The 11214-nt window shown below is 41.1% G+C and overlaps 1 pseudogene; it reads left to right on the top strand.

Annotated features, from left to right (window-relative positions):
- Positions 1-4000: 4000 nt before the first annotated feature.
- LOC113880669 lies at positions 4001-4880 on the top strand (annotated as a pseudogene).
- The last annotated feature ends 6334 nt before the right edge of the window (positions 4881-11214 follow it).

Raw genomic sequence — 11214 nt, 5'->3', positions numbered from 1 at the left:
TCATGATACAATCCTCTTGGAGAAGGTTTCCTCACTGCTGAAACATTTCCTCTGGTCTGCTCATTTCGGTTCTTCTCCCGCTTTCAAAATTTAATTGTTGTTCTTCTCTTCTTTTGTTTTGTTTGCCTTAAATCTTTTTCTCCTGTTATGATTTGTGGGATTTTGAGCCAGAGTGGTGATTAGAAAACCTATGTGTTCTATAGGCAGTATTAGCTAGAATCTCAAAATTTATTCAAACATAAAGGTGTGTGAAGGCAGTCCATTGTGTGAGAAGGCAAATATGTAATTACTTAACTCTTTTGAGAAAACAGAAATATTTGAACATTTGTACTTTTCTCTTTTGTTCTGTCCTTGACCTTGAGCTGGCTGTTTCGTCCTTCCCGAAGGTTGGAGGGAAGCTGAATGATTGTATCCTGAGTGGGCAGCCACGCTCTTCAGTGAAGACAGTGCCATCCTAAACAGTGGTCACCATGAAGTAATATCACATGTTATTCTGGTACAAATTCAGCTATACAAATTCAACAGAAGTAGAACTTACAAAAGATGTCCCTTTGCCCCATGGGGTTCCATGTATGCCCTCCTTCAAAGATTTTTTAAAACACAAAACAAAATGAAACCTAAAAGAATCAATTCTTGGCTTTTGTGCTTTCAAGGAAATAAGTGCAAGACATTTATAGATGAATTAAGAGATTCTTCAAGGGTCATTTTGTCTGGGCTTAATTTTTGTTTTAAAATATCATCTTAGGCCTTATTTGTCTACTGTAATCATCTTAGTTTACTGCTCAGAACCAAAAGTTTGAATGTTTCCTTGTCCTGAGGCTGTATGGTATTATGAAAGAAGTTGAGTCTTGTAATTCATACAACCTTGGGTTCAAGTTCTAGTTATACCCTAGTGGACAGATGATACAGATTTCCTGAATCTTTGATTTACTTGCCTCTGAAGAAAGCTGAGCCCTGAAGAATTGATGCTTTTGAACTGTGGTGTTGGAGAAGACGCTTGAGAGTCCCTTGGACTGCAAGGAGATCCAACCAGTCCATCCTAAAGGAGATCAACCCTGGGTGTTCTTTGGAAGGAATGATGCTAAAACTGAAACTCCAGTACTTTGGCCACCTCACGCGAAGAGCTGACTCATTGGAAAAGACTCTGATGCTGGGAGGGATTGGGGTCAGGAGGAAAAGGGGACGACAGAGGATGAGATGGCTGGATGGCATCACCGACTTGATGGATGTGAGTCTTGAGTGAACTCCTGGAGATGGTGATGGACAGGGAGGCCTGGTGTGCTGCAATTCATGGGGTGGCAAAGAGCTGGGTGCGACTGAGCGACTGAACTGAACTGAACTGAGGGCGTCGTTGGTGGCTCAGATGGTAAAGAATCCACCTGCAATGTGGGAGACCTGGGTTTGATCCCTGGGTTGGAAAGATCCCCTGGAGGAGGCCAAGGCAACTCACTCCAGTATTCTTGCCTGGAGAATCCCCATGGACAGAGGAGCCTGGCGGGCTACAGTCCATGGGGTCACAAAGAGTTGAAAACTACTGAGTGACTAAGCACAGCACAGCATAGCACAGGTTGATTACAGTTGGATCTTCCTGACTCAGGGATTGAACCCAGGTTTCCCACATTGCAAGCAGATTCTTTACCATCTGGGCCACCAGGGAAGCCTCTGATTACAGTTATAAGCTGCTTAAGCACTGTGAAGTGCTACAAAAATAGTAGATTCTTAAAAGATTAATTTGTTGGACCTATAGCTGAAAGGTCACTTATTATTTTTCATGGATCATGTATCTCATTATTTTCAGGATTTTGATGTAGGCCCAAGAATATTAGTTCATATTTGTTACTTCATATCATTCTAAATTTTTATAGGTGTTGATTTGTTTAATTCTCAGAAACACTCTGAGTTAGTTACAGTTTATCATCCTTATTTGTTTCAATGAACAACTTTTAAAATAGTCATTATTTATTTATTTGGCAGGACTGGGTAGGTCTTAGTTGCAGCATACAGGATTTTTTTTTTTTAGTTGCAACATGCAAATTCTTGGTTGCAGCACATGGAATCTAATTTCCCAACCAGGGATCAAACCCAGGTCCCTTGCATTGGGAGCATGGAGTCTTAGCCACCGGTCCACCAGGGAAGTCCATGTCATTCTTACTTTAGAGATAAGTAAAATGAAGTCCAGAGAGGTTATATAACTTACCCAAGGTCACTACACTGCTAAGATTAGAGGTAGAATTTGAATGCAAAATAATCATAGCATTTCCCAGGGTGATTTAAGGGAAAAGATGAGCTCTACCTTTTTCTTATGGAAAACTGTGGAAAATTTGTACTTCTCATATTAGCTTAATGGAAAACTTATAAGAAAGTTCTTCTGGGAAGAATTTGAAATACATAGCTTGCATTCTGGGTTTATAAATTAAGGAAAACTAACTCAAATCTAGTTTAGTCAAAGGAGGGATTTATGGGAACTCAAAGAGTGGCTCAGACAGTAAAGAATCTGCCTGCAATGCAGGAGATCTGGGTTTGTTCCTTGGGTCGGGAAGATTCCCTGGAGAAGGGAATGACAACCCACTTCAGTATTCCTGCCTGGAGAATCCCATGGACAGAGGAACCTGGCAGACTACAGTCCATGGGGTCCCAAAAAGTTGGATACGACTGAGTGACTATCGCTTTCACTTTCGAAGCATGGTTAGCCCAGCAAACTGTAGGAAGGGCAGCAGTGCAGCTGCTCAGGAGCTGCTGGCACCAGGGAACCGGGGCCCACCAAAACTGACCTCCATGCTTCCTTTATATGCACACTGACAGTTCTGTTTCTGTCTGTAGACAGTAATCCTGTTCAGTGCAAAAATCAATGCTGTTGGAGACCCAGGTTTAACATTTGTAAGCCTTTAGGCATGTGAGAGGACTGGTTTTTCTTTCTAGGTTCAGTTTAAAAAATCCCAGGAAGGAATTTGAAGAGTTAACAGGACCCTGAGGGTCAAGGCATGAAGAACGTAGCTTTTCCTGAGGCATCCTTATAGACTTGGTGTTATGCAGGCAGGTGAGTGAGTTAGGCATGCTTTTGGCTGCAGGGGACATAGCAATATAAACTAATGGAGGCTCAGCACTTATTCACTGTTACAGCACAAATCTGAACTTAGGGTTGAACCTTTATTTCAAAGACAGCATTAGTGGCCTTCTGTCTTCTCATTCTGTCTTTCCTATATGGGCTTTTCATGTTCTTGCTTGTTTTCTCTCCTTCATAAGATTGCTGCCGACAAGGTCCAAGGTTCATGTACGTATTCAAGACAAGAAGAGAAGTGTTTGCGTTGTTAGCGGAGTTGCTTCTTCTCCTATCTCTTTCACCTCCTTGGTTAAATTTATTCCTAAACATTTTATTCTTTTTGATATTATTGTAAATGGGATCGCTTTCTTAATTTCTTTCTCAGATAGCTTGTTTTCAGTGTATAGAAACACAACTGATTTCTATATGTTGTATTTGCATCCTGCAACTTGACTGAGTTTATTAGTTTTAACCAATATTTAGTGGTGTCTTCAGGGTTTTCTATATATGAGATCATGTATTCGATAGCCAAGACACAATTGTACTTCTTCCTTTCTGAAATGAATACCTTTTTATTTATTTTTCTTGCCTAATTGTTCTGTCTAGGACTTTCTCTACCATATTGAATAGAAACAAAGAGAGCAGGTACCCTGAGATCAAGTTTTGATCTTAAAGGAAAAGCTTTGAGCTTTTCACCATTGAGTATGACATTAGATGTGGGCCTATTATTACATTTCTTTTATTAAGTTGTGGTACAATCCCTTTTTATCTAATTAATTGAGAATTTTTACTACAAAATGATGCTCAATTTTGCCAAATACTTTCTCTGCAGTGATTGTGATTATGTGATTTTTATCCTTCACTTTGTTAATGTATCAACATTTATTCATTTGTATATGTTGAACCATCCTTGCATTCCAGGGATAAATCCCATTTGATTATGATATGTGATCTTTTGATGTGCTGCTGAAAAGACATTATTAATTAGCTAAAGTAATAGTCACTCCCACCTTTCCATGCTACCCAGACAGGGGTCCATACACAGTTATTCTGGATTCTCCCTTGTAACTTAAAGGGGAGGAGTCCTTGATGTCCTGCAAATGAAGGAACAGGATGTCCTCAAATTCCCTGCAACAGGAACCCACTTATATGGCACCTACCTTGACTCCCAAATGGAACAGTACATCTACAAGAGGAAGCATGGTGGCATCTCCATCATGAATCTGAAGAGAACCTGGGAGGAACTTCTGTTAGCAGCTTGTGCCATTTTTGCCAATGAAAATCCAGCTGGTGACCGTGTCATATCCTCCAGGATGCTGCTGCTACTGGAGCTACTCCTTTTGCTGGCTGCTTCATCCCTGGAACCTTCACTACCCAGATTCAGACAGCCTACCAGGAGCCAAGACTTCTGGTAGTTACTGATCCCAGGGCTGCCCACCAGCCTCTCACAGAAACCTCCCTGTTAGCCTGCCTACCTACTACTGTGTAACTCCGACTTTCCTCGGCACTCCCTGGACATTGCCATCCCATGCAACAACAAGGGAACGCCCTTAGGGGGGCTGATGTGGGTGGATGCTTGCCTGGGAAGTTCTGCACATGTGTGGCACCATGTCTCATGAACACCCACGGGAGGTCATGCCTGATCTCTGCTTCTACAGAGATCCTGAAGAGACTGAAAGGGAAGAGCAGGCGGCAGCTGAGAAGGCAGTGACCGATGAGGAATTTCAGGGTTAATGCACCGCTCCAGCTCTGAGGTGTACTCAAACGGAGGTAGCAGATTGGTCTTTAGGCATGCAGCGCTCTCTGTGCCTGAAGAAAGCAATGTTGAAAGGAAAAAAATGAGAAGGCACAAAGAAAGAAAAAGCTATCACATACTCATAGTTTGGAAGAATTAATATTGTTAAAATGTCCATACTACCCAGAGTGATTTGCAGATTCAACTCAACCTCTATCAAAATTCTAATTGCATTTTTCACAGAAATAGGAAAATGGTCTTAAGATTTATACAGAACCACAAAAATACCCCACATAGCTAAAGCAATCTTGATTAAGAACAAAGCTGGATGTATCATATGTCCTGATTTCAAAATGTATTAGAGGTCTGTAGTAATCAAGATAGTATGGTATTGTCACAAAAACAGACAGACAGATCAGTGAAACAGAATCAAGACCCCAGATATATACCCCTGCAAATACAGTCAACTGACTTTGAACAAAATTATCAGGAGTACACAATATGAAAAGTAATAATCTCTTCAATAAGTAGTGTTGGAAAGCTGAATATCCACAGGTAAAAATATAAAATTGGACCTTCATCTCACCCGATACACAAAAGTCAACTCAAAATGGATTAAAAGACTTAAAATGTAGGCTCTGAATCTATAAAACTCTTGGAAGAAAACATTGGGGAATATCTCCTTGACATTGGTCTTGGCAGTGATTTGTTTGGATGTAACACCCAAAACACAGACAACAGAAGCAAAAATAAACAAGTGGGACTACATGAAATGGAAGTGTTTCTACATGGCAAAAGAATCAGTCAGGATGAAAAGGCGACCTATGGAATGGGAGAAAATGTTTGAAACCACGTATCTGATAAAATGTTAATATTACTCTTACACCTAAATAGCAAAAACAAACAAACAAAACCCGAAACCCAATTAAAAAACAGGCAAAGGATCTGTTTAGACTTTTCCCAAAGAAGAGACACAGTTGGCTAACAGATACAACCAAAGGTGCTCAACATCATTAATCATCAAGGAAATACAAATCACACCTTTTAGGATGGCATTTATCAAAAAGACTAGAAATAACAAGCCTTGGCAAGGATAGAAAAAAGAATCCCTTTTGCAGTGTTGATGAGAATGTGAATTGGTACAGCCAGTGTGAATTGGTTACCAATGAGAAACAGTATGGAGGTTCTGCAAAAAAAATTTTTTTTAAAGAACTACCATACAATCCAGCAATTCTACTTCTGGGTCTATATCCAGAGGAAATAAAATCACTACCTCAAAGAAATGTCTGCTCTCACATATCCATCGCAGCACTATTGACAATAGCCAAGATATGGAAACAATCTAAGTGTCAGTCGATGGATGAATATATAAAGGCAATATGATGTGACACACACACACACACACACACACACAATGGGATATTGTAGTCTGAGAAGAAATTTGTTCCATTAATGACAACATGGATGAACCTGGAGAATGTTATACCCAGTGAAATAAGCCAGACAGAGAAAGACAAATATTGCATGATCTTATAAGTAAAGTTTTACCCAAAAAAGAAAAGAAAGGCCAAACTCACAGTAACAGAGAGTAGAATGGTGGTTCCTAGAGGCTGGGGCACAGGGGGAAATGGTAGACTTTTTGTTGTAAAGGAGAAAGAAAGTGGAATGGGGGTTGCCAGTGGTTGGGTGGAGGGGGATGAGAGTTATTGCTGAATGGGAACAAAATTTCAGTTTTCAAGATGAAAGGAATCTGGAGATGCATGGTTGTGGTGTTTGCACAATAATATGAATGTACTTAATATCACTGACATGTACACTTAAAAATGACTAGGAGGGCCCATTGTAAGCCCCAAAAAGAAAAAGGAAAAAAAAAAAAAAAAGGAGAAGAGGTGGGTAAACTTGTCCACTAGCCTGAGAAGAAGGGCATTAGGCAGAAGTTCCCATAGATGCATAATGTGACCATAGATATAATCAGCCTAATATAGAAAAAGTCCTGGGCCTAGACCTGAACAGCTGGGAACTGGCCTCAGGGAGCTGCCGAGCCCGCTGCTCTTGTCTGCTTCCCCAGAGGATTCGAGCCTGTCTGCCGTCAGCTTCCATACCTGTGACCTCTCCGGTTCTTTTGTTCTTTCTTCTGCAAAGATGCAAGAAATTGTAACCTCATGGCAAGGCCCATTTCAATCTGCCAAGTTCATGGTGCCATCCTGTCCCCTTAAATTCATACCACGTCTGATCACACAACCATGAGTTACGTCATGTAACTACTGGAGACAACTTACATTTTGTTGTTTTGCCCTAAAATTTTGCTTTTGACACCAAGGTCTGATGACTCTAATCAGACTGTAGCTTTCTGAAATTGAACAACGCTTCCTCTATTACTTTGTAAAGATGTAATAGAAAGCAGAGCACATAATTGGTACTCAATTAACTTATATTGGTTAATTCATCTTTATAAGACTATGTAATTAAAACCCTTTTTTATCCATGAAGAATAATTTTAATCTCTGGCATGCTTCGACAGTGCTTTAGAAGAGAGACCAGGGGAAGAATTCCTTTAACGTACAGCTGTCTTGCCAGCTCACTTGTTTTACGACTTCTATTTAAATGACATCTTCGTCCTCGAAAACTCTCCTGGTTCATTATTGCACAGGTGATGATAAAGACCATTTTCTCCATTCCACGCTTCTTACAGGTTTGTATTATAGACCAAACAGTGCTGTGCTTTCCTCTGTGCTATTTTGGTCCTGCCTGTTTTTGAAGAATTGTCAGTAATGCCCTGGGTTGTCGAATTTTCCTTTCTGTGGAGTCAAGTGACTATTATGCATGGGCAGAGAGGGAAAGAAAAGAATTTAATGTAAGCACTGCAGCTTTTCAAAAGAAGTCAGGTTCTGCTGCTCGGTGTGAAAGGTGAGACGCAGCGAACAGTGGGACCGGCTATGGACTCTGTATTTGCTTAGTATTTGATGAATGAAAATGCTGTTTGTACGTGAAGATGATAGAATTTGAAATGGTCCTTTTCTAGCTTCATAATTTTCTTGAGAGTGTGGCTGCATTTTTCAGTATCACTTTTTTTTCTTTTCATCTTTGATGTCCGGCTGGTATTTTGAGACAGGAGTGTGACTATGGAATTGGATTTGAAGGGCAGCACTAAATCATTCTCGCTTGGTACTTAACCTTCATCCTAAACAGAATAGATTTCATGGGAGAAATCAGGTTGGGAAGATATAATTTAATTCTGCCACGGGTCAAGCAGAAAGGTTAAGTCCCTTTAAGTTCCTCATTGTATGATACTGCCTGGTGAGCTTTCTGAGAAGGCAGTTTTTAGCCCTTGAATCCTTTTGTCCCTGCCCCATGGTTTTTATTTAATTACTTTAATATACAAACACATTGAAAGTAAGTTTTTCTTCCTAGCGTTTCTTTCTGCATCTTTTAGGAAATGGTCAATTTTTCTGTTTTGTGAGTTAACTTGAAAAATGGTATCAATTCTCTGTTGGCATGCTGGGAGCAACTACTTAACGTTTCAAAACGTAAGGCTGTGATGTCATCATTCAAAACCGTTATTGGAAATGGGATTTGTTTGTTTTCCTCTCCCTCTGCATCTCAAAACAAGATGACAAGCAGGGACTATTCAGAATTTTCTTCTCTCTCACTCTTCCTAGGGGTTCACATAACCTCCTTTTGACTGTCCCACCCAGGAGATCCCAGCGTCTCCTCTCTGCCAGCATGTCCCTTCAGGAAGTCTCTGTTGTCTGGCACTCAGATCTGCCGTGTCCACAACACACTGCTAGTGTTTTTTTTTGTTTTTGTTTTTTTTTTTGAAGGAGAAATCTCATCTCTGATGGGTGGACTTAGTAGCTGTTAATGAGAATACTAACCTCCTCAAACTCTTGCTTTGAATAGTTTCTTTGTAGACGTAGTCCTCACTGCATACTCTTCTCATTTCTTTAATTGATGAGTATTATTTTAACCTTTTCTCTGGGCATCATAGCCATATCTTGTACCTTTGCCTTCTGTTGTGTCCCATCTCTGGACATGTTCATGAGAGAGAGCTCTGAACTACACACCACCTTCTAAGGAGATTTGGGTGTACTGATCTGATCCCTGAGCAGTACCTTTCAGCATGGTGCTGACCCATTACAGATGTCCAGATGCTGGGCTTTGACTTGGTGATCACTCCACAAGTTCCGATTTGATGTGTTACCACTCATTTTCCACCCACCCTACTCTGTCTGGTTCAAAGTGGTTTTTAGTTAACATTTCTCCATCTTTTACATATTGGTTTGGAATGTTCTAATAACTACTCCCTTCAAATGTGACCTCATTTACTTGGTGGGTAATCTTATAAAAATATTTATTTATTTGGCTACAATAGTTCTTAGTTACTGCCCGTGGGATCTGCAGCATGCAAACTCTTAGCTGCTGCATGTGGGATCTAGCTCCTTGACCAGGGGTCCAACCTGGCTCCCTGCACTGGGAGCCTGGAGTCGTAGCCCCTGGGCTACCAGGGAAGTCTTGGTGGGTAGACTTCTTTTGGGGATGATAATGGTCATGGCACCTTCCTTTAAAACTGCAGATTCTGTATCAAGTTCCTTAGTGAATATAAAGATTCACATTTGGGGGGGCTTAAGAGCGAGATTTTATTAATTTTCCGGAAGGCCTGGGGTCACAAAAAGCCAGTAAGACTTGATCTGATTCTGGTATACAGTTTTCTTATAACGAAATAATGATGAAATAGGCATCTCTAAAGCATTTCTGGGCATGCGACTATAGATAAAGATTTAAAAAGGGCCAGTGAGGCAGATATGAAAGGCACAGTTCTCTAGTCAGGGTTTCACCATAGATCTCCTGACCCAGATACAACTCAGAGGCTCATACAAGCCAGCAGTCTCAACGTTCCACAGACTAACTCAGGTTTTGAGGGCAGGTACCTGATTCTCTGCTCTCTCCTGTGGCACCTGGCACAATGCTGTGTCCCTGGGACACATTCTCAAAAACATGTCAAAGGAAATGATGAGTTCCAAGATAGGGTGAGCAGTAAATGAAGTGCAGTATGGCTCTTACTGAGCACAGGAGGCAACACGGTCCACGACACTGAGGTGGGAGGTAGACAGGCTCCAGGCTGAGCAGTTGCAGCTGGTTGACCTCCTGCTGATGCTTCGAGATGGGATACTGACAGGAGCTCTGGGACGAGACTGCGTGTGTTCTTGTGGATGTCCCAGCCAGACACGTACAGAGAAGGCCCTCAGCCCAGGGCAAGGGCAAAAGGAGGGAGAAGAGGCCAGCTGGAATCCATGTTGGTTGAGAGATGCACACCCATAGAGATGACTGGCTAGGGGAAAAAAAAAAAACAAAACAAAACAGAAAATTGCCCCTATATAAACAACCTAAGTTGTCCTTACAGTGCTAAAGTCGCTCCAAGTTGGTCCATATGATTTTTCACAGGTTCTATGCTTCTAGTAAATGATTTTATCTCTTTCACAATCTTGGTGTCTTTGCTAAATTCTTTCTTCAAAGAACACAAGAACTGAGGGCCATCCTCCAGCTTTTCAGCACCAGAATCATCGTGGCTTGGACTGAAAGCCAGATGGAGTCCATTCTGACCCTCGCTCCACTTGCAGCACTACTCTGGCCCCCTCCCCACCTGTGGGCCCTGAGCCCTCCCTGTGGTTTCTCTAGGGATGATAGTCTGGTTTGCAAAACTTGAACATCACGTACTAACTTCAGGCTGGAGCAGGCTGCTGTCCCATGGCTGTAGGCCACACAGTGTCTTAAATCCATCTTGAAGAAGCAAGCGTTTCCAACTGGTACAGCTATTGCTCCTCCCATCTCCATGCTCTTACCTTGCATCACCATGACAACACACATCCCTTATGAGGCCGTGGGTGCCGTTGTCAGGGTGGCCCTTAACTACATACTGTGGATATAGATGATTTTACTACTTTTGTCTTATAACCTTACTACCAGCTCTACTACTTTTACTTTTGAGATTTGCCTCAAAAATGAGATTCGCTTTTACCAATGAGAATTTGTCTTTCATAATTTTCTTATTTTAGTTGTGGTCTTTTCTTTTTCACTTAGAGAAATCCGTTTAACATTTCTTGTAGAGCTGGCTTAGTTCTGCTGAACTCTTAGCTTTTGCTTATCTATAAATTTCTTTATCTGTCCTTCAAATCTGAATGGTAGCCTTACTGGGTATTCTTCTTTTAGTTTATTTTTCCTCTCATCATTTTAAATATATTGTGACATTTCCTTCTGGCCTGCAAAATTTCTGCCAAAGCAACCTGATGATCTTACAGGAGTGCCCTTGTATGTAACTTGTTGCTTTTCACTTGCTGCTTTTCATATTCTCTTCATCTTTCATTGTGGCCGTTTTAATTATAGTGTGTCTTCATGTGTATCTCTTTTGGTTGATCTTGTTTGGGACTCTCTATGCTTCCTC

The sequence above is a fragment of the Bos indicus x Bos taurus genome, chromosome 22, assembly GCF_003369695.1.
Source record: "Bos indicus x Bos taurus breed Angus x Brahman F1 hybrid chromosome 22, Bos_hybrid_MaternalHap_v2.0, whole genome shotgun sequence".
Lineage (NCBI taxonomy): Eukaryota > Metazoa > Chordata > Mammalia > Artiodactyla > Bovidae > Bos > Bos indicus x Bos taurus.
This window is presented reverse-complemented; position numbering and strand designations above follow the sequence as displayed.